This window comes from Hypanus sabinus, chromosome 3 (genome assembly GCF_030144855.1).
Source record: "Hypanus sabinus isolate sHypSab1 chromosome 3, sHypSab1.hap1, whole genome shotgun sequence".
NCBI lineage: Eukaryota > Metazoa > Chordata > Chondrichthyes > Myliobatiformes > Dasyatidae > Hypanus > Hypanus sabinus.
This window is the reverse complement of record NC_082708.1, coordinates 61,707,727-61,732,526: the sequence shown is the minus strand read 5'-3', so window position 1 is coordinate 61,732,526 and position 24,800 is coordinate 61,707,727. Positions and strand designations below refer to the sequence as shown.

General features: G+C 40.8%; 1 protein-coding gene across 1 annotated transcript in view; it reads left to right on the top strand.

The window, feature by feature from the left end:
* tenm4 (teneurin transmembrane protein 4) overlaps nt 1-24,800 on the top strand; it is a 1,643,409-nt gene that overhangs the window by 33,466 nt on the left and 1,585,143 nt on the right. The window lies entirely within an intron of this gene.

The following is a 24,800-nucleotide window of genomic DNA, read 5'->3' as shown; positions in this document are numbered from 1 at the left end:
ATCCCCTGGTCCTGATGGGATGCATCCCAGGGTGCTGAGGGAATTGGCAGAGGTTATAGTAGACGCATTGGTAATCATTTACCAAAATTCTCTGGACTCTGGGCAGGTCCCAACAGATTGGAAGACAGCAAATGTCACGCCACTTTTTAAAAAAGGTTTTAGGCAAAAGACAGGCAACTATAGGCCAATTAGCTTAACATCCATAGTCGGGAAAATGCTTGAAGCTGTCACTAAGGAAGAAATAGCAAAAGATTTAAAGAGGCGTGGTTCCATTAGACAGCTGTGGCATGGATTCAGAAAGGGCAGGTCCTGTTGGACAAACTTACTGGGGTTCTTTGAGGACATAATGAGTGCAGTGGATAGAGGGGAACAGGTAGATGGCATATACTTGGATTTCCAGAAGGTGTTCAATAAGGTGCCACACAAGAGACTTATAAATAAGGTACAGATTCATGAAGTCAGAGAAAGTACATTGGCATGGATAGTAGATTGGTTTACCAATAGAAGGCAGAAAGTTGGTATAAATGGGTGTTTCTCCGGTTGGTGAGTGGGGTGCCACAGGGTCAGTGCTGGGCCTGCAGCTGTTTACCATTTACGTTAATGATTTAGAAGAGGGGCCTGAGTGTAGCATAGCAAAATTTGCTGATGACACTAAACTGAGTGGAAAAGCAAATTGTACAGAGGATGTGGAAAGTCTGCAGAGGGATGTAGATCGGTTAAATGAATGGGCCAAGGTCTGGCAAATGGAATACAAAGTTGGTAAATGTGAAATCATCCACTTTGGAAAGAATAATAGAGGAGAAGATTATTATTTAAATGATGAAAAGTTGCAGAGTAACTTGGGAGTGCTTGTGCGTGAACCACAAGAAGTTGGCTTGCAGGTACTACAGTTTATTAAGAATGCAAACGGAATGTTGACCTTCATTGCTAGAGGGATTGAATTCAAGAGCAGGGAGGTCATGCTGCAACTACACAGGGTACTGGTGAGGCCGCACCTGGAGTACTGTGTGCAGTTCTGATCTCCATACTTGAGGAAGGATATACTGGCTTTGGAAGCAGTGCAGAGGAGGTTCACCAGATTGATTCCAGGGATGCAGGGGTTATGAGGAGAGATTGAGTCACCTGGGACTATACTCTCTGGAATTCAGAGGAATGAGAGGGGATCTTATAGTAACATGCAAAATTTTGAAAGGGGTAGATAAGATAGAAGTAGGAAAGTTGTTTCCATTGGTAGGTGAGACTAGAACGAAGGGACAATGCCTCAAGATTCAGGGGAACAGATTTAGGATGGAGATGAGGAGAAACTGTTTTTCTCAGAGTGGTGAATCTGTGGAATTCTCTGCCCAGGGAAGCAGTTGAGGCTTCTTCACTAAATACATTTAAGATATAGTTAGATGGATTTTTACATAGTAGGGGAATTAAGGGTTGTGGGGAAAAAGCAGGTAGATGGAGCTGAATTTATGAACAGATCGGCCATGATCTTATTGAATGGCAGGGCAGGCTCAGTGGGCCAGAGGGCCAACTCCTGCTCCTATCTCTTAAGTTCTTATTAGTCACAGGCCTTTAGTCAGAACAGCAACTATCCACAACCACTCTTTGGCTTCTTCCACAAAGCCAATACTTAATCCAATTTACTACCTCACCTTATCTGACTTTGGTTAACTTAAACTTGACTTTGAAATTCTCTTTAAAAGTAGCCTGTTTCCTTCCTTGATCTTCCTTGATTTACTGAAGAGCCTTCCTAAAATTCAATCCTTTGGCCTAATTTTTCATTACCCTTGACATATCCTGCCATTTGCTCATTTTGCCCATTTACATCAGTATGCTTGCTGTTTTTTTTCTCCACATTAACATTGACATATACCTGATTTTGGTGTACTAAACAGGTGCTGTAATTTGTAATAATGTCAATTCATAGATGACTGAAAAAAAATCATTAGATTGTACCAACACCGATAAGTTTAACTCAGATTCAGATTTACTTATCACATGCACATCGAAACACATAGTGAAATGTGTCATCTGCGTAAACAAGCAACACAACTTAGGGATGTGCTGGAAGCAGCCTGCTCGTGTTGCCACACATTCTAACACCAACATAGCATGACAAATGGATAGCATCTCCATGGTGATGAGAGAAATAGGAGTGTGAGGCTGGGAACCAATGTGGGGACAACTAAATCATGGAGTGGGGTATGATAGGGACTCCCCAGCAGTGAAGCAGACTCTAAGTTGCCACGGATGTGGCAGTCTTTATTAGTACATCTTTCTGCAGAAAGGGCAGCACGTAGGAGTAGTGAATTTAATGATAAACCAGCAATTGAACAAGAACTCTTAAATTTAGCTTTGATCCCAAGTGGCTTCATGTTTGATCTTTACTGAGGTAAAGCTGAAATAGCACCAGGATTTTTATAAATTACAACAGGAAGTGCACTGTCAAACTTATAAAAGGATGGGACTTCTACCAGAATGGCAGCAACACTTTGAATCACAAACAAAATATTCTCTAATAATCGGTTGTTCAATTGAAGACTTTACTCTTTTTCTAATCCAATTTTTTGACAGGAGTATAAACCAACTGCTGGATAAACAGCACATCGGAAGTACTTGTAGAAAGAGAAAGAGAGTTAAAGCTTCATGGCAAAAAATCCGGCATCAAAATTAGGAAACGTGAAGGAACAAATTTGGTCTTAGGGTTGGGTGGGGTAGTGTGGAGTCGTGATGAATGGGACAGAAGGAATATGTTAGAGTGTTTCAAAAGTCACATGGTTGGTTGGTCTAAAATGACACTTGGAGAAAGAGAGCAAGTATATGAACATGAAAATTGTGAAGTGCAGGTCAGTGAAACAGAAAACAAAAAGAAGGAGATTTCTTGAAAATCCCAATCAAAATTCTGAAATTTTGAAAAATCCATTCAAAATTTTGAAATTTTTGATCAGGCGCTATTTGTGGAAAAGTCTGGACAGTATGGTACAAAGAGAAAATGAGTTATCTGAAATCGTTGAATGGAAGTTGAGTCCCTGTTCATTGAGCTTATATTATATCGATGTGAAGGTAGAGGAGCTTATGGACAGATTGACCTGAATAGGAGTAGGATGGAGAATTTCAGTGGCAGACGACAGGGATATTCAGGTCATTTGCTGACTGATAATAAACTCTGGTGATCTCCTCTAACACTCACAAAATGCTGGGGGAACTCAGCTAGTCAGGCAGCATGCATGGAGAGGAATACACAGTTGAAGTTTTGGGCCAAGAAATTTAATCAAGTCTGGAAAGCAAGTAGGCAGAAACCAGACTATGAAGTGGAAGGGAGGGGAAGGAGCACAAGCTGGCAGCTAATTGGTGAACCAGGTGAAGAGGAAGATGGTGGGTGGGGATGGGGAGGGGAAGTTGGGAGGTTATAGGTGGAAAAGATGAAGGTCAGAAGCCGGAATCAGATAGGAGAGGATGTGGACCATGGGAGAGAGGGAAGGATGGGGGAATCAGGGAAATGTGAGGGACATGTGAGAAAAAGAGCAGAGATAAGAGGGGAGCAAGAATGGGGAATGGCAAAAGAGAGCCCGAGAGTGAGAATAAATTACTGAAAGTTAGAGAAATCGATGTTCATGCCATCAGGTTGGCGATTACCCAAACAGAATATGAGGTGTTGCTCCTTAATGGCCTCATTATGGCAGGAGAGGAGGCAATGGACTAATGCGCTGGAATGAGAATAGGAAGTCAAATTGAAATGGGTGGCCACCAAGAAATCTCATCATTTGTGCAAGTGGAGCAATAGTGCTTGACAAAGCGGTCCTCTAACCTATGTCAGGTCTCGCTGATGTAGAGGAGGCTATGCCGGCAGCACTGGATGCAGTAGATGACCTCGACAGACATGCAGGTGAAATGTCACCTCACCTGGAAGGAGAGTTTAGGGTCCTGAATGGTGGTGAAGGGGGAGGTGCAGAGGCAGGTGTAGCTCTTGTCCAGCTTGCGGAGTCACCCACTCTATGAAGGATACTATTTCAATGCAATTGAAGTTGGTATAATTAAGATTTGGTTAAATATTTCTGATACCACTATATCACCTAAATACTATCTTTGATATTACTTACACATTTTATTCTTACAAATTGATTGACAATATTTTGTGAAGTCATGGATTTTTATGTTAATTGTTCAATATCTTGTGCCCAATGATCTGACAGCTGTGATGAAATCTACTCTGTTCACCCAACCACATCAGCTTCAGAACTGCTTCAGTTTGCTCATTAATCTTAAGTGATGTTTTAAATTAATAAGAGAGCATACTGGTAATAGAAATACCAAAGACTAAACCTGATGGACAGTATAAATGTGCTAATTTACATTTATCTACATATTTTATTTAATTAAGGAAAAATTGTTTAAAAGGTTTCTAACTTTATTCTTCATATGGTTTGACAGGGAGCTGGTATAACAAAAATGCAAATAAGTTTAGTCATAGCTTTCTTCAATAACAACCAAACCACAATGGCATAACTCCATTCAACCATTGAGGCTGGTAATTCATGGTCATCTGAAATTGAGTGAATCTAGTTCCAAAAGGGAACCAAACGTATAGTCATAGAGACTGAAAGCTCAGGTGGTGTTTAGCAAGTCCTTTAATGTTACAAAGAAGCACACATATTTCATCCAAAAGCCCATTTCTTTCAACCTTTACACACTGTAATTTTTAACATAGTTAAAATGATTTACAGTATTTGCAATTATAGTCTGACAAGAAATGTATCTACAAAATGCATAGATTTTAAAATATATAATTGTTAAGAATTGAAAGGCAAGTTTCATAAGTAGGGCATTGAGACTGGACCCAAATGCAGGACACAGACAGTGAAGTACTAGGAACAGGACGGGACAAAACTAAAGGACGGGACAGGTCACAGACTAGGGTAGGGAAGCAGGACCAGGACGAGGGACTGGGAACAAGGAGCCTGGGCGTGGACTCCGAGCCCAAGACTGGAAAAGGACCCAGAACCTGGGTCTTGACTCAGGCTTGGACCTCAAACCAGGGCAAAGATGTGATGAGGCCTGAGGCTTGGGGCTGGGGCCTTGGGGCTTGAGTTCTCGGAGCTCAAGGCTTGCATAACTCAGAGGCTGGAGCTTTGAGGCAGACTAGGAACTGTACATCAACGTAGAGCCAGGACATATCCTTCGACAAGCTGGAACTCATCTTCAATTCCACACTAAGGTGGGGCAGGATCATCCGTCAGGTAACAGCAGAACAGCCTGACTTACCCCACGGGGTGAGGACAGGAAGAAACAAATACCAAAGAACGACAGACAGTTCCATCTCTGCCTCGGGGTCACTATAAGTCGCAGTTATGGCCAGCAACCTTGGCTGGCTACGGAATCAGCCGGATCCCTACCTAGCGATAGTGCAACTACCAACTGCGACTCCAGCCTTGAACTCCAGGTCTTCACATGCTGCGATTCTGTCTCCTGTCTCCGCTTCCCCCACCACCACTCTGCAATCCCCTCTCCCTCAGATCCCATCGTCAGCTCCTGGGCCCTCAGAGGCTCCATCTTCCTCTCCACTGACACCACCAGCCTCCCTCCCCCCTCTGATCCCATCTTTCATCCATGCCGGGTCTTCACCATTCCCTCCTACCTTCAACTCTCTGAGGCAGAGTGCTCTGTCCTCATCAAGGGCCTCAGCTTTGTCCCCCTTCGCCCACACCTCAGCGAGTTCCGCGTACGCCATGATGCTGAACTCTTCTTCCACCGGCTCCGTCTCCGAGCTTACTTCTTTGACAAGGATTCTCCTACACCCACCGATAACCCCTTCTCCCGTCTTCAACCCTCCTCCTCTTCATGGACACCCCGCTCTGGTCTTCTGCCTGCTCTGGATCTCTTTATTGATAATTGCCGATGGGGCATCAACCGTCTCGACTTCACCACACCCTGTTCCAATTCCAACCTCACTCCTTCCAAGCGCTCTGCTCTCCGCTCCCTTCGCACCAATCCCAACCTCACTATAAAACCCGCTGATAAGGGGGGAGCTGTTGTTGTCTGGCATACTGACCTCTACCTGGCTGAGGCACAGCGCCAACTCTCTGATACCTCCTCTTATTTACCCCTTGATCATGACCCCACTAAGGAGCACCAGGCCATTGTCTCCTATACCATCACCAACCATATCAGCTCTCGGGATCTCCCATCCACTGCCACCAACCTCATAGTTCCCACACCCCGCATTTCCCTTTTCTACCTCCTACCCAAGATCCACAAACCTGCCTGTCCAGGTAGACCTATTGTCTCAGCTTGCTCCTGCCCCACCAAACTCATTTCCGCATACCTTGACTCTGTCTTATCCCCCCTTGTTCAATCTCTTCCCACCTATGTTTGTGACACTTCTCACGCTTTGAATTTTTTCAATAATTTTAAGTTCCCTGGCCCCCACCACCTTATTTTCACCATGGACGTCCATTCCATATATACCTCCATCCCCCACCAAGATGGTCTCAAAGCTCTTTGCTTCTTTTTGGATTCCAGACCTAACCAATTCCCCTCTACCACCACTCTCCTCCGTCTAGCAGAATTAGTTCTTACTCTCAATAATTTCTCCTTTGGCTCCTCCCACTTCCTCCAAACCAAATGTGTAGCCATGGGCACCTGCATGGATCCCAGCTATGTCTGCCTTTTTGTTGGCTTTGTGGAACAGTCCATGTTCCAACTCTATACGGGTATCCGTCCCCCTCTTTTCCTTCGCTACATTGATGACTGCATTGGCGCTGCCTCTTGCACGCATGCTGAGCTCATCGACTTTATTAACTTTGCCTCCAACTTTCACCCTGCCCTCAAATTTACCTGGTCCATTTCCAACACCTCCCTCCCCTTTCTTGATCTTTCTGTCTCCATCTCTGGAGACGGCTTATCTACTGATATCTACTATAAGCCTACAGACTCTCACAGCTATCTGGACTATTCCTCTTCCCACCCTGTCTCTTGTAAAAATGCTATCCCCTTCTCACAATTCCTCCACCTCTGCCGCATCTGCTCTCAGGATGAGGCTTTTCATTCCAGGACGAAGGAGATGTCTTCCTTTTTTAAACAAAACGGCTTCCCTTCTTCCACCATCAACTCTGCTCTCAAACGCATCTCTCCCATTTCCCGCACATCTGCCCTCACCCCATCCACCCGCCACCCCACTCAGGATAGGGTTCCCCTTGTCCTTACCTACCACCCCACCAGCCTCCAGTTCCAACGTATAATTCTCCGTAACTTTCGCCACCTCCAACAGGATCCTACTACCAAGCACATCTTTCCCTCCCCCCTCTTCTGCTTTCCGCAGGGATCACTCCCTACGTGACTCCCTTATCCACTCATCCCCCCCCCCCATCCCTTCCCACCGATCTCCCTCCTGGCACTTATCTTTGTAAGCGCAACAAGTGCTACACCTGCCCTTACACTTCCTCCCTTACCACCATTCAGGGCCCCAGGCAGTCCTTCCAGGTGAGGCGACACTTCACCTGTGAGTCGGCTGGTGTGGTATACTGCGTCTGGTGCTCCCGGTGTGGCCTTTAATATATTGGTGGCTCAGAGTGGCTGACGGCCACCCAGCTGGCCCGGGAAATGGCCGAATCCCTACCACAATGACAGCTCCAACTACTGTCAGCAAGGCTCCAAGAAGCAATGGTTCTCCAGCACGGCCTAAAGATGGCAGGTGGTCCTGGTGTGGAACCTGCATAGCCTTCTCCCTGATGGGAGTGGGACAAGCAGTCCATGAGCAGGTTAGGTGTGTTTCTTCATGATGTTACTTGCCCTTTATACCTTTCTGTATATATGTCCTTGTTACTGGCTGCCCTAGTGCCAGTGATATGCCAGGTATCTGTGTAGAGCCTTCCTGTCCAATGTAGAGCAGTTTCCATATCTTGCAGTGATGCTCTCTGTAGAATGACAGTACAGACATGTATAGTAAAGCTCTATTCAGCCTTCTCGGAAAGTACAGATGCCTGTGAGCTTTCCTGTGATCTGGGACACACATATTCTATAATGCTCTATAATTGCTCTATTATGCTACCTTTTACTCTACTTGCCTTACTTACTTCAGTCATAGCGTCGTAGAAAAATACAGCACAGAAACAGGCCCTCAGTCTATCTAGTCTGTGCCAAGAAGTTGTACATTTGTACTTAACTGTACAGTTTTGATTTAATAATGTATAGCAATTGTAAAAAAAATCCATTAAGTATCTGCTGGGACATGGTGTTAGTATTCTAACTCCTGAATCAGCAGGTTGTGAGCTCCAGGTCGCCATCTAATGATCTAAGTTCATAGACTAAGTCAGTTTGTCAGTTATGGGCTACAAGTGCAGGATTCTCAGAGATATTGTGTGAATCATTAAAACTGAGCCCAGATTTCCCTTTCAGGTCAGTATAAATGATCACCCTTGCACTCTTAGAGAAATGGTTGGGGAATTCTCTCCAGCAATATGTACAGCCTATCTAAAGTAAATCTATTTAATTGCCTCTTGTGGGGGCTTACAAAGTGAAATAGGCTTCAGTATTCACCACATCAAAACTGCATAACACTTCAGAAATATTCCATTAGTTATAACATGTGAATTATTCTAAAATTGCAGTCAGTACTATTTAAATAAAGGGGGCTAGAAATTAATTACATTGGACAACAAAGATTCTCCTTTCTGAATACTTCAGGGTGTATTTTATTGACGTATCTTCTAGATTTTATGGAAATTACCCAATCACACACCATTTTTAAAAAAAATTCTATATATTTATTATTTCAATTCATAATTCAAGTCAATTAAAATGTTGCTCACAATGTAAGCGGAGAAGTTTCTATTTTGTCCAGGCATGTCTGTGCATAATTAGGCAGTGCAGATGCTGCATGGCAGAACAGGTTTTAGAAAGGCTATAAAAGCATAATATACACACCATTCTATGCAATGTGCTTACGTGTATACTGGTTTGCAATCACATTGATGTGCCTGCTTTACGTGCATAGTATATTATCTGTATTCATTATAATAAATTGTATTTTCAGGAGTATTTGCAATAGCAAAATGTCTTGCCAATGTTGCAACAGCAATGATACTTTTTGTTATATTTGTTGTGAATATATGCTTAAACCTTGAAAACAGAGCATGACTCCTATTATTAAGAAAGCCAGTGAACTCTACTTTGGGTGTAAGATTGATGACTAACCCAATGCCTGTGCTCCTCACATTTGTTGAGCAACATGCATTGTCAATCTTAAAGCTTGGCTCAAAGACATTTGGAAATCAAAGTTGATCACTATTCCGATGATATGGCAAGAGCAGAAAGATCATGAGATAGATCGCAACTTGTGTTTGACCAGTGTGTCCAGTTTCTCTGATCAAACCAAGAAATCCAATGAATACTCCAATCTCCCTTCAGCCATGGGACCTGTGGCACATGCCGATAGTCTTCCAGTACAAAGCCACCAGAGACATGGAGTCTGGAGGAGGCAGATGAAGATGCCATGATGCACAAGTCAGGAATGGAAAATGACACTGATACAGATTTTGAATCTTTTATGTTGAGTAATCCTCATCTGCTTACTCAGTCTGAGTTAAATGATCTGGTCAGAGACTTGTGTTTGTCAAAGCCAAAAGCAGAATCACTTGGTGCAAAACTGCAAGGATGAAATCAGCTGTCACCCGGCACAATTTCCACGAGGGATTTCGATAGTTGAGACAGATGTTTCCCAGAATAACTGATGCCAAGATTAAGGAAGGCATTCTTTGCCAGTCCACAAATCAAACAGGTCATCAATGGCAGGCAATTCAAAGAGCTTCTAGTGGGAACAGAGAAAATTGCAAGGAAGGCTTTTAAGGATGTTGTTAAAAATTTACTTGGCAAATACAGAGCACCAAACTACGAGCAACTGGTTGACAACATGCTTCAAGCATGCAAGACCATGAAGAGCAGCATGTCACTAAAAATTCATTTTCCGCATTCTCATTTAGACTTCTTCCCAGCAAATCTTTGTGTTGTCAGAGTTGAGCATGGCAAAAGGTTTCACCAGGACGTTGTGGCCATGAGCAATGGGAATCCATCAATGCCAGCTGATTATCATTGGACACTTAAGCGAGAAGCTTCAGACACTGAGTATAAGTGGAAATCATTAACAAAAATTGTTAGCTTAGTTGAACTATTGCAAAGTGTCAGTACCGTTGTACAATAAAAATGTGTTAAATTCAATAAAATTTAATTTCTTGCTTCTCCAAATTCCCACATGTGATACAGCTAGTCCGCAGTTATATTTGTGTTCAGCTTTAAGCAGTCTATCACAGACAAAAACAAATTCTGAGCAAGCATCACTTCCGAAAGATTTGCTGTCCGGTGTTTTCAGACTGGGACAGAGAGTATATGTAATGTTGCTATAATCACACATTGTGTTATGCTTCTAACATTCAGTCCTATTGTCTTCAGTGAAATATTATCTCTGAAGCAGGTTGCAATGCATATTAGCAAACTGTATACAATGTTACTGAAATACAGCAAATTTCTCATTATCTAAGTCAGTAATAATAAATCTGATTCAGATTTTGTTAAATTACCGTTCAAGGATGAAGTCCTTTAAGAAAGTTTAATGATAATCCCTCTTAAGATCGCAAAGGTTCTCAACCAGTCTTAGTAAATCTTCATTATAAGGTAAAAATAATTTTCACAAAATCAAAAGAATGAATGGAATTAATTGATCTCCTGCATGGTCAAATGAAATGCATTAAGAACTACACCAGATCACTTCCAGTCTCATTAATATTTTTACAGTGTGGCTTTCCATAAATATCGCTGAAGCATCCAACATATATTATGGAATCTTAATTTCACTTTTATAGACTTAAGTTTAGAACTGCACAGATATTCAAGAAATCAATGTATTCTCCCCAACCCCACGCTTGACTTTCAAAGTATCTTTAGTATGAAAAAGTATTTTTCAATCAGTGCATTCGAATTACTTCCCCGTTTTGTGTCTCTGGCTGTTGATGGTCACCATAAAGTTCAAATAGCATAGTTCAAAGTTAGCTTATTAATCTGCTGTGATAATAGTACCATAAATGGTTGAGGCAGTAAAATAATTATTTCATTACCAGCATGGTTCACAATGTTTAAATAAAATTCTCACCATTGAATATTTATAATGCATTAGATGTCAGAAATTTACAAAATCTAAAAATATGTTAAATATGCCTCAGTAACTCGCATATAAAATTCAGGATCATTCTTTTGCTGGTAAAGCATATTTAGTTTAATTGTTGTTACATAAAATCCTGAGATTTAAATTACAGCTGTTGAGTTCTTTGTCCCTGTTTATGTCAAAGTTAGGTTGACATATCTTCAGAAGGCTTCAGTTATCTTCATATTTCATTCCCAATAGAAAATATATGCTTACACACCTGTCCAGGCTGATTTCTCTTCATGGTTTAAAAGGCAGGCTTTTTGGAAATGTTTTTTACTATTGAAAAATTGAGACAAAAGTCATTGTTAATTATAGTCCAATTTTTATTTCAACATTAATTCCACTGAAGTGCTACACTTTAAATGAGAATATGAATGTTGACAATTTTTCATTAATCTGTTTGAGCGTATCTTTTAAGATACACAGTCTTAAATTTTACAGATTTAATCATGTCCTACAAAGCCCTGTACTAAAATAATCAGCATGCTCTGCATTCGCACTTGTGCGTGTGTTGCACAGGGTAACTCAGGCCTGACATCAAAGTTATTCGGTGCACTGTAACAGTAATTAGGAGCCTGCTTAAACATACGAAGTTATGAGGTAGGACATTAGGTTGCTTCCCAAAACAATCTGATTTTTTTACTCAAAAGAACAATCTCCATTAAAAACGGTTCAGTGATTTGCTTTTGTGTTTGAGGTTGGAAATAGGCCAATATAGTCATGCATTGTGTTCATTAGTCCAGCAAAATCCAAATGCTTTATGAAATTTTTATTTCAATCAGGTCAATAAATGAATAGAATTGCATAACATCTCAAGAGGAATGTTTTTTTCACAATATTGAACAGCCTTTTTAAGGGCATAACGTTCTTTTTTAAAGCAAAAAGATCTTCCACTCAAGATGGCACCAATCTGTCGTCTCTGTCGAGATTGTGACTCAGACTTAATAGTTTTTTAAGGTTGTAGGGATGGTTTTGGGGACAGAGTGGAATTAGTGTGTGTGTGTGTGTGTGTGTGTGTGTGTGTGTGTGTGTGTGTGTGTGTGTGTGTGTGTGTGTGTGTGTGTGTGTGTGTGTGTGTGTGTGTGTTGCCATGGTACTGTGGTACTGCATTGGTTAATGGGTTAATGTGACACTACTACAGCTCAGGTGTCGTGGAGTTCAGAGTTCAATTCCGGCACTGGTTATAGGGTGTTTGTATATTCTCACAATGAGCTGCAAGGGTACTGTGTGCTTCGGTTTCCTCCCATAGTACAAAGGTGTATCAGTTAGTAGGTTGATTGGTCAGTCATATAGAGCTCTGGGTCTCCTTTTGAACATGAAAGACGCAGGACCTGTATCAGCCACCACCCATGCACTCAACTACTCTTTTATCCAACCCTCCATAAAAGCTGACGATATTGCTCTTGAAATTGTAGATCATGTTCCCTACCTTGGCAGCAATCTCTCTTCAAAAACAGTCATCGACTCAGAGATCAACCACCGCCTGAGTAGCACTAGTGCAGCCCATGAAATACTAATGAATAGCATCTTTGAAGACCGTGTCCTACAGGTCCAAACAAAACTTTTGATCGAGAGCAGTAATCCTTCTTACATTATGGTATGGACCACCTACAGCAGACTCCTGAAAGCCACGGAATAATACCACCAAAGAACCTTATGAAAGATTTTGAGGATCATCTGTACCGACAGGCGATTCAACACCAGCATACTGGAGGAGGACAACATAGACAGTATCTCTGCCATGATAAAGCAACGCCAACTCTGATGAGTAGATCATAGCATCCAGAAGCCGAAATCATGTGTCCTCAAACAGAAAGGCAAAGGAAACCCTTCAAAGATGATACCAAAATAAGTCTGAAGAAATTCAACATTACATCTGAAAGCTGGGAAGACTTTGCTGTTAATAGATGAAACCTGGAGGAAATCTCTTCCAGAGAGAGTTGTGCTACATGAGAGATATCTCTGCTGTGCCACACTGGAGAAGCAGCACCTGTCAGAAGAGAGAGAGAACAACCAGAAGACCCAACCACTAACTGTAACTATGTCCACACTGCAGCAGAATATGTGATCACAAACTGGCCTGTACAACCACCTGAGGACTCACCAATAGACAACCTCTAAGGAGAATGTGTTACTGAACTGGAATTATTGCACTACATAGTAAATTGACTTGTAATTATGCAGTGTTAAATAGGTGGGTTATCAGGCAACGTGGCTCATTGGGCTGGAAAGGCCTGTTCCGTGCTGTATCTTGAAATAAATACACAAAATAGAAAGGAAAGGGAAAAAACAGAGACAATGCGCAGGTCAGGCAGCACCAATGGAAATTAATAAACAGTCGACATTTTGTGTCAAGACCCTTCATCAGGCCTGAAATGGAAGGGGGAAGAATCCAGATTTGAAAGTTGGGGAGAGGGGAAAGATGCTAGCAGGAAGGTGATAGGTAAAGCCAAAATGGTGGGAAAGATAAAACCTGGAGAAGAAGGAATAGAAGAAAAGTGTGTACCATAGAAGAAGAGATGGAGAAGCAGACCAGGGGGAAGTGATAGGCAGGTGAGAAGAGGTAAAAGACCAGAGTGGAGAATAGAAATAGAGGGGAAGGGGAAGGAATGTTTTATTACCTGAAAAATTAATATTCATGCCATCAGGTTGGAGGGTACCCAGATGGAATATACAGTGTTGCTCCTCAACCCTGAGGATAACCTCATTTGGCACATGAGGAGGCCATAGACCGATATGTCAGTACGGGAATGGGAATCAAAATTAAAATGTTCGGTTACCAGGAAGCCCTGTTTTGGCAGATGGAGAGTAGGTGTTCGACAAGCTGTCCCCAGTTTACAACGGGTCTCACCAATGTCGAGGAGGTTGCATCAAAAGCACTTGACATAACAAGCAACCCCAGTAAATTTGTAGGTGAAGTGTTGCCTCACCTGGAAGGACTATTTGAATGGAAGTGAGGGAGAAAGTGAATGGGCAGGCATAGCACATAGGCCGCTTGCAGAGTTAACTTACCAGGAGGGAGATTAGCAGGGAGGGATGAATGGATGAGGAACCATGGAGGGAGTAACCCTTGTGAGAATGGTAGGGGAAACTTGGAGATAGCTGAAGTAGTGGAGGATGATAAATTTGGGTGGTAGGTAAAGACAAGAGGAACTTTATCATTGCTAAGCCTTTCCATGAACTGCATTTGAAAAGTCAAACAGCATCTATGTAGGGGAATGAATATTTCAGAACAGAGAATTGCCAGGGTGAATGAAATCTTTGATTACATTAGCTACTTTACCAAGGCAGTGAAAGGTTTAGGCAAAGTCCATGGGGCGGGAGGTGATTTCCATAACGTACTGAGGCCAAAAAAAGTCTAAATATTTGCCAGTATATGGTTAATTGACATCTAATAGTCCTTCAGCAATGTGGGAGGGAGCCAAAATTCTAATGGGGTCCTTAATACAAATGTAAGTTCTGAATTCAACAATTGTAAGTGTAGCCCCTATCTGAGTCAGTGTTCAGAATTCAGGCTTTGAACAGAATTTTGGTAGTAAAGTTTTTATCCACTTTTTAACTTGTGATGGCACCATTTCCCTTGAAAAATAGCCCAGAATGGGAGCAAATATGCCTCCAATATCTCCTGATTTGAAAATTACATCAGAGCTGTAAAGAATATTAGTCTTTTCATGGTTCAAAAGGCTTTTTGGATAGCTTCTTACAATTGCTACAATGAAAAAGAGAGAAAAGTAATTATTAATCATAGTCCAATTTTTATTTAATTATTAGTTCCACTGAAGTGCTGCACTTTTTTTTCGTATAACTAACATTGTCTTCCAAATGTATTTACTTAGCGATTTTCAATTTCTATGTTGAAACATTAACTGCTGATCTTATAGCATTGGTGTACTGCATGGAGTTTTGGTCATCAGCGCGGGAAGGATGTGATCATTCTGGATGGGGTGCAGAGGCAGTTCAGAAGGATTATGACAGGCAACTGGGCAGGCTGGGTCTACTTACCCTGCAATGGAGTAGGAGGGGTATACAGTATATAATTATGAGGAGTATCATTACGGCAGACTGCAGAAATGTTTCCCCTTATCAGAGATGATTAACAGAGAAGTGCATAGATTTACGGTTATGGGGAAGAGATTTAGAGGGGGTCTTGGGGTATTCTTATCATTCAGAGAGTATAGAGCAGAGCAGAGTGGTGCAAACAGTCACTATCAGCATTTAAGAAGTAATGAGGTGAGCACTCTAACTGAAGACTATGGACCGAATGCTGGAAAATGGAGTGAGTATGGATGATTTCCCACTATCAGCAAGAATATGGTGGGCCAAGTGGCCTGTTTCCGCCCTGTATGACTCCATGATTTAGGTAAGTGTAGCTTATCAGTCATTTAACATAATTGATTGATTAGTGAGTTTGTAAGGAATGATTCTTTCTAAGAAAAATCTCTGGCGGAGTTCAGACTGTATAGCTAATTAATACTGTATTATATGGACTCATAATATGGGTACAAGCAGTTCACTCAATCAAGTGACGATATTTCATCAAACCTTGTGAAGTTCTGATCTGAGAATGTAAGGGGTTACAAATAATGAAGGAGCACGTTTATTTTGTTGAATTGATTTGCTGAGAGGCAATTTCACATTGAACCATTTTTTATTGGGGCAGGCCAATAAGAAAATGGAATATCTTCTTTAAAGAAAAATGAAGCCTGGAAGCAAATAATGGCATTTTTCTATACCTATTCATGCCTGAAATTAAAGCTATACGATTTTTTTTCTATTCTTCACATGTATTAAAGGGTAACTACCTGTCAGATGTTGTATGAGGATATTGATACTAAGCAACACTCAAAAGTCCTAGAGGAACTCCACAGATCAGGCAGCAGGTTTCTGCTATTGCAAACCTATTACTATTGGCTTGGCTATTCGATTTTCCTTCCACAAAATTGTCATCCACTGAAATCTCATAATTTGGGGAGTGCCATTGGAAACTGAAAGTAGAGCTCTATATTAATGTTCAGGTCGCTCAATGCAGTATTAAAGCTCTTTGCTATAAATGGAAAATTTCTATCTTCAGGTATAGGTCAGGATTAAACTGCTGTACCAAACTATGAATCGCTTGCACCACGTGCATTCCTTAATGAAGTAGATGGTTTTGACATAAGGATGATGAAAGCTTAGCAATCATTATTGCAATTTGTGTAAAACTTCTGAAATAACATGGAATTTTTTCTACTTGGAGTATAATCTCAGGGCTGCTTCAGACAAGTTGTAAGCAGTCATCAGGATATTTTGATTTTCCGTCACCCAGCATCTGACCCAGGACAGAGGGAATATTCTGGGAAATGTTTCAAGTAAGCATGTCAGTCAAAAAGGGAAAGGGAAAATTTAATGAAGTTAATGAACCTGGAGTGATCCACTACTCAAGGTACCATATAATGTACAGGCCGGACTGATACTGTGAAAATGTTAGAGTGAAGATGTAAAATAAGTTTGCACTTTAGCCAAAGTATCTGCGCAGTATGTAGTGAACTTAAAGTACTAAGATTCTGTGGTTCATCTGCTTTTAAAATAATTGTTTTATATTAACCTCCCTTTCTGAACTACAATTATAACTGTTGAATGACAAGTAAGATTTTGACTATGTTGTGTGGGGAGCCCAGGCACTGGTGAAAGGCAGTGATGGACAGGAAAGGTACTGGTGGCTGTGAACCCAATGTGTTGATGGAAGGAGGCAAGACAGGGAGACTGGTATCCTGCTGCATACAACTCTTCCTGCCCACTTTGATACCCACTTCCTACTGTTCAGATTCCTTGTCCATTGTGTAACCTTCTACTCAACATAGTTTAGTTTTCTCTGTCAATGTACCTGAACTAGTGCAGAGGAGTGGCGAACTGTAGAGGGCTGTGCCAGACGAATGTGGTTAATGTTTTTTTAAACTTTACATACTCTGTATTTAGCATTGTTCTCCTTGGGTTTTTCATTTGCCTTCTCTCTTTCATTCCATTGTCACCCTTTCTCATGCATCATCTACGCTTCAGTGCAAGTCTCTGCGTGCAGGACAGTGGAATGCTAATTCACATTAAGTGCTGGTATTTTGTGAGATAGGTAAGGAAATGGACTCTTGTAATTGTGTATGACTTGAGTCAAAACCATAATAGGAACATACAAATACAGAACAGGAAAAGGTCCTTCAGCTCCTGGTGCTATGCTAAACTAATTAAGCTATTTATGCCAAATTAAACTAATCCTTCTACTTGCACAAAAACCATATTCCTCCATTCACTGTGTAGTATGTGCCTGTGTAAGAGTCCCTAGATCGTCTCTATCCCTCCATCATCACTCCTGGCAGAGTTTTCCAGACATTCACCATACTGTGTAAGAAATTGTTGCCCAGCTCAACTCCTTGAACCTTTCTATCCTCCTCCCCCTCCCCCACTTAAATGCTTGTCTTATAGTAAAAGACATTTCAACCCTGAGAAAGGATACCAAATGTCTTTCTTATGTCTCTCAAAATCTTATTATCTTAATAACTTAAAATCTTATAAGTTATCTGGGAAATTATAGGCCGGTAAGTTTGATGTCAGTAGTAGGTAAATTATTGGAAGGAGTACTGAGAGATAGGATCTACAAGTATTTAGATAGACAGGGACTTATTAGGGACAGTCAAAACAGCTTTGTGCGTGATAGGTCATGTTTAACAAATCTATTAGAGTTTTTTGAGGAGGTTACAAGGAAAATGGATGAAGGGAAGGCAATGGATGTTGTCTACATGGACTTCAGTAAGGTCTTTGACAAGGTCCCGCATGGGAGGTTAGTTAGGAAGATTCAGTCACTAGGTATACATGGTGAGGTAGTAAATTGGATTAGACATTGGCTCAATGGGAGAAGCCAGAGAGTGGTAGTGGAGGATTGTTTCTCTGAGTGGAGACCTGTGACTAGTGGTGTGCCACAGGGATCAGTGCTGGGTCCATTGTTACTTGTCAACTATATCAATGATCTGGATGATAATGTGGTAAATTGGATCAGCAAATTTGCTGTTGATACAAAAATTGGAGGTGTAGTGGACAGTGCAGAAGGTTTTCAAAGATCTGGACCAGCTGGAAAAATGGGCTAAAAAATCTGGACCAGCTGGAAAAATGGGCTAAAAAATGGCAGATGGAGTTTAGTAAAGACAAGTATGAGGTATTGCACTTTGGAAGGGAAAACCAAGGTAGAACATACAAGGTAAATGGTAGGGCACTGAGGACTGCAGTGGAACAGAGGGATCTAGGAATACAGATACAAAATTCCCTAAAAGTGACGCAACAGGTAGATAGGGTAGTAAGGAGAGCTCTTGGTACATGGGCCTTTAAAAATCAAAGTATTGAGTAAAAGAGTTGGAATGTTATAATGAGGTTGTCTAAGGCATTGGTGAGGCCGAATTCGGGGTATTGTGTGCAGTTTTGGTCACTGAATTAAAGGAAGGATGTTGAAAGAGTGTGGAGAAGGTTTACAAGGATGTTGCCAGGACTTGAAAAACCGCGCTACAGAGAAAGGTTGAATAGGTTAGGGCTCTACTCTCTGGAGCGTAGAAGAATGAGGGGACACTTGATAGAGGTGTATAAAATTATGATGGGTATAGATAGAGTGAATGCAAGCAGGCTTTTTCCACTGAGGCTAGGGGAGAAAAATACCAGAGGACATGAGTTAAGGGTGAAGGGGAAAAAATTTAAAGGGAATATTAGGGGATGCTTCTTCACACAGAGAGTGGTGGGAGTGTGGAATGAACTGCCAGATGAAGTGGTAAATGCAGGCTCACTTTTAACTTTAAAGAAAAGCTTGGACAGGTACATGGATGAGAGGTGTATGGAGGGATATGGGCCAGGTGCAGGTCATTGGGACTAGGCAGAAAAATAATTCAGCACAGCCAAGAAGGGTCAAAAGTCCTGTTTCTGTGCTTTCTTTGGTTCTAAGGTTCTGTGGTTCTGTGAGGTCTTCCCTCTGCCTCGGCCACTCCAGAGCAAACAGTTCAAGGTGATCATGTACAGTATGTTTCCCTGTCACTAGCACTATGCAACAGTCCTTGCCTTGCCACACCGTATCATTTCTGACCTGTGCACTGTAATTGTTTAGTTTTTTACCACTGAGAATATCCCTTCCATCACTTGGTATTGATGAGCATTATAATCAAGAATATTCTGTAATAAGATTGATGAAATTGGATATTCCTCTCAGGTAATTTTCTGGAGTACAGGATAACTTTCTTCCACTCCAGTTCTGTGGGTTCTGAAGTGGGATATGGGATCCACAGTTGCTCCTACTGGTGAGACTGGAGGTGTGTGATAGGGTGGGTGTGCAGTGTTGGAGGTGATGGTGCTGTGTTTGTTGGGTTAAATGTGTCCCTCTAACAAATAGCCTTCTACATTCTAAGTGGTCATGATCTTACATAATCTTGGTGAGTAAATGAGGATGTTATATTTTTTCAAAGAAACTCTGAGAACATATTTGGAATATCTCCTTTGTCATCAAAGTGGAGTCTCTATTTCAGGAGTCTAGGTTTGGGTCTTTAGCAATGTGATATGTCCATTGTGCAAATTGAGTGTAATTAGGACCTGAAAATGTTGGGCTGGGAGAGGATGCTGAAGTTAGTTCAATTGTCTCTACCAGTGAATTTGGAGGATTTTGCAGAGAGATCTCCCCAGTACTTAGAGATACCTGTTACAGATAGATTGTTTCTGATAGATTGTCCCCAGTACTTTGAGATACCTGGTGCAGGTAGATTGTGCCCGAGACACACAAAGGTGAGTAGAGATCACAGTCAACCATCGTTGTGTCCAATTTGAGATTTTGATCTTCTGACACTCTTTTCTTAGAAAGCCAAAGCTGGTTTTGTGCCTTACATTGTGAACTACTGCCTTCACTAAGAGGTAGTTCCTGAGATATGGAAAGTGATCTAACTGTTCCCGAAACAAAACTTTCTCTGGTCAGAGCAGGTCAATGTGAAGGGGGTGATGGTGGAGCAAGTGCCTCATTTTTGAGCAACATTTCTACATCAGACAACTGCATCTAAATTCTCTCATTAACTACTCCACATGCCACTGATCTCTCATCACCTGATCAAAGAAGGTTTTGAACTTGTTCTTCTTCACTAGTGGCTTGGCCTGACCACATGTTCACTGGTGTTTCTTATGATCTCTAGCTTATATGAAAAGCATAACTTGCCAAAAAATATTGCAAAGTGCTAGATTAAGTTGTATACTGCACTCATGCACTTTGGGACCAGAAGGTTTTAAACAGCCCTACACTACCAATACAATTTATACGCAAATAAGCACAGAATTACTCATTTATAAACGCTTTCTGCAACCTTTCAACATCCCTGCATTTGCAGCATTCACTAGTGTCTTTCTCATCCTGTTTACCCATTGTAACTGATACCGTTTAGTTTTTATGTAATTCTTTGTATTTTCTAAAAAAAAAATCCTCAATATTCTCCAGATTAAAAGTCACGCTGTTTACCCATTCTGCCAATCTATGAATGCAATCTTACTTCCTTTGTCAATCACTACCCATTGTTACCAGCATTTAAGACAGCCTGGATATAGCGGGAGGACAGTTTTTAGTTCCATCCCCATCTGCTTCTGATATATCTTTCAATGTATCCCAACTGAGCTCTATATTTCCCAAATCTTCAACATTTTTGGTTTCAGTTTGCCTCAGTTTCTGCTCCCTAAGGAGCCCTTCTAGCGATGAATCTAGTTTCCACCTAAACACATGGCCAGTCAATCTCCAGTACCTCTTGGGAATGAGCACATACCTGTCTTGGTTGTACAGTTTAAGGTGGATTAGATATGTAACAACCTGTGACAAAATATATAAAGGATGTTTTTATAACCATATAACAATTACAGCACGGAAACAGGCCATCTCGGCCCTTCAAGTCCGTGCCGAACGCTTACTCTCACCTAATCCCACTGACCCGCACTCAACCCATAACCCTCATTCCTTTCCTGTCAATATACCTATCCAATTTTACTTTAAATGACAACACCGAACCTGCCTCTACCACTTCTACTGGAAGCTCGTTCCATACAGCTACCACTCTCTGAGTAAAGAAATTCCCCCTCGTGCTACCCTTAGACTTTTGCCCTCTAACTTTCAACTCATGTCCTCTTGTTTGAATCTCCCCTACTCTAAATGGAAAAAGCCTATCCACGTCAACTCTATCTATCCCCCTCATAATTTTAAATACCTCTATTAAGTCCCCCCTCAACCATCTGCAATCCAAAGAATAAAGACCTATCTTGTTCAATATTTCCCTGTAATATAAGTGTGGAAACCTAGGTAACATTCTAGTAAATCTTCTCTGTACTCTCTGTAATTATCTTTCCTATAATTCGGTGACCAGAACTGTACACAATACTCCAAATTCGGCCTTACCAATGCCTTGTACAATTTTAACATTACATCCCAACTCCTATATTCAATGCTCTGAATTATAAAGGCCAACATACCAAAAGCTTTCTTCACCACCCTATCCACATGAGATTCCACCTTCAGGGAACTAACAACCATTATTCCTAGATCACTCTGTTCTACTGCATTCTTCAATGCCCTACCATTTACCAAGTATGTCCTATTTGGATTATTCCTACCAAAATGTAGCACCTCACACTTATCAGCATTAAACTCCATCTGCCATCGCTCTGCCCACTCTTCTAACTGGCCTAAATCTCTCTGCAAACTTTGAAAAATTACTTCACCATCCACAATGCCACTTAGTATCATCTGCATACTTACTAATCCAATTTACCACCCCATCATCCAGAACATTAATGTATATGACAAACAACATTGGACCCAGTACAGATCCCTGAGGCACACCACTAGTCACTAGCCTCCAACCTGACAAACAATTATCCACCACTACTCTCTGGCATCTCCCATCCAGCCACTGTTGAATCCATTTTACTACTTCAATATTAATACCTAATGATTGAACCTTCCTAACTACCCTTCCATGCAGAACCTTGTCAAAGGCCTTACTGAAGTCCATATAGACAACATCCACTGCTTTACCCTTGTCAACCTTTCTAGTAACCTCTTCAAAAATTTAAGTAAGATAGGTCAAACATGATCTTCCACATACAAATCCATGTTGACTGTTCCTAATCAGACCCTGTCTATCCAGATAATTATATATACCATCTCTAAGAAAACTTTCCATTAATTTACCCACTACTACTCACGTCAAACATACAGGCCTATAATTGCTAGGTTTACTCTTAGAACACTTTTTAAACAATTGAATCACATGAGCAATATGCCAGTCCTCCAGCATCATCCCCATTTCTAATGACATTTGAAATATTTCTGTCAGAGCCTCTGCTATTTCTACATTAACCTCCTTCAAGGTCCTAGAGAATACCCTGTCTGGACCTGGAGATTTATCCACTTTTATATTCCTTAAAAGCACTAGTACTTCCTCCACTTTAATTGTCATAGTTTCCATAACTTCCCTACTCGTTTCCCGTATCTTACACAAGTCAATATCCTTCTCCTTAGTGAATACCAAAGAAAAGAAATTGTTCAAAATCTCCATCGTCTCTTTTGACTCCACAAATAGCTGTCCACTCTGATTCTCTAAGGGACCAATTTTATCCCTCACTATCCTTTTGCTATTAATATAACTGTAGAAGCCCTTTGGATTTATTTTCACCTTTCTTGCCAACGCGACCTCATATCTTCTTTTAGCTTTTCTAATTTCTTTCTTAAGATTCTTCTTACATTCTTTATATTCCTCGAGCCCCTCATTTACTCCATGCTGCCTATATTTATTGTAGATATCTCTCTTTTTCCTAACCAAGTTTCCCTTGAAAACCATGGCTCTCTCAAACTTTTAACCTTTCCTTTCAACTTAACAGGAACATAAAGATTCTATACCCTCAACATTTCACATTTAAATGACCGTCATTTCTCTATTACATCCTTCACATAAAACAAATTATCCCAATCCACTCCTTCTAAGTCCTTTCACATCTCCTCGAAGTTAGCCTTTCTCCAATCAAAAATCTCAACCCTGAGTCCAGTCTTATCCTTCTCTATAATTGTATTGAAACTAATGGCATTGTGATCACTGGACCCAAAATGTTCCCCAACACATACCTCCGTCACCTGACCTATTTCATTCCCTAACAGAAGATCCAACACTGCCCCTTCTCTAGCTAGTTCCTCTATGTATTGCTGCAAAAAACTATCCTGCACACATTTTACAAACTCCAAACCATCCATCCCTTTTACAGTATGGGCTTCCCAGTCTATGTGTGGAAAATTAAAATCTCCCACAATCACAACCTTGTGTTTACTACAAATATCTGCTATCTCCTTGCAAATTTGCTTCTCCAATTTGCTCCAATTTTGTTGGGTTACCATATGGAATTAAAACATTTTGACCATATCGGATTCAGTCATACTGCACTAAAGATATGATTTTAAAGAACATCACTGAAAAATCAAATTTGATTTAAAAATTGTACTTATAATAATTCACGTACTGTGGAAAACTTTAAGATATCAGAGTGTCTTTGTGGAGTTTTACAATCCACTTTGCCTTTGGTCACATCTCCAAGCTTTATATTATCGGTATGCCCTCTGCCTCTGAGCATAGGTCACTTGCTTGGTTATTAATTCATTCCAACTTTCCTTTTCTTCACTGCTTAAAGTAAATAGAATTTGGGTTCCCTTTTATAACGGTCACCTTAATTTCAGGTTCTTGCATTTCCCATTTAACCTCCACTCTCAACCAATAATATACAGGCTGGTTTTTACCTGCACAATTCACCTGATGTAAACCCATTTTTTTGTTGAATCATCTTCTATATTTTCTTTGAAATCTAATAATCTTTAGCTTTGGATCCCATATCTTTTTTGGGGGGAATTGTCAGTGGCCTTTGATAAAAGCAGAACTTTTAGCAGGTCAGACAGCATCTGTGCAAATAACAACAAAGTTAAATTTTCAGGTAGAGAAATATTCAGAACTGAGAAAATAAATTAGAGTTAAATTGTAGAAAATGTGGCAAATGGATGCATAGAGCCATGGAATGTCTCCGTAGGGTGAGGCCTAACCTAGAAGGCTGTGGTGACAACCTGCCAATGAAATTACCAGTAGGGATGGGTAAAGTAATTCAGAAAGAAAATAAACAAATTAATTTAAAAGGGGTGAAACACTGTGGGTGAAGTCCAGCAGAACAGGTTATGCTGAAGACTAAACTGACAGCTAAAACATCTGTTTCTATTTTTGCACTACTTATTTTAATTTTACTATTTTTAATATATCTACTTACTGTAATTCATGGATTTTCCAATTATTATGTATTGCATTGTGCTGCTGCCACAAAGGCTACAAATTTCACAACATACGCTGGTGACATTAAGCCTGATTCTGATTCTGAACACAAACAAGAGAAAATCTGCAGATGCTGGAAATCAAAGTAACACACACAAAATGCTGGAGGAACTAGGCAGCATCCATGGAAAAAATACAGTCAGCAGGACTGAATCTGTACAAACGCTCTGAAAATTTCTTAAGGAGCAGACACCTAATTTTAATTTTGTAGTATAATATACCCAAAGATCAGA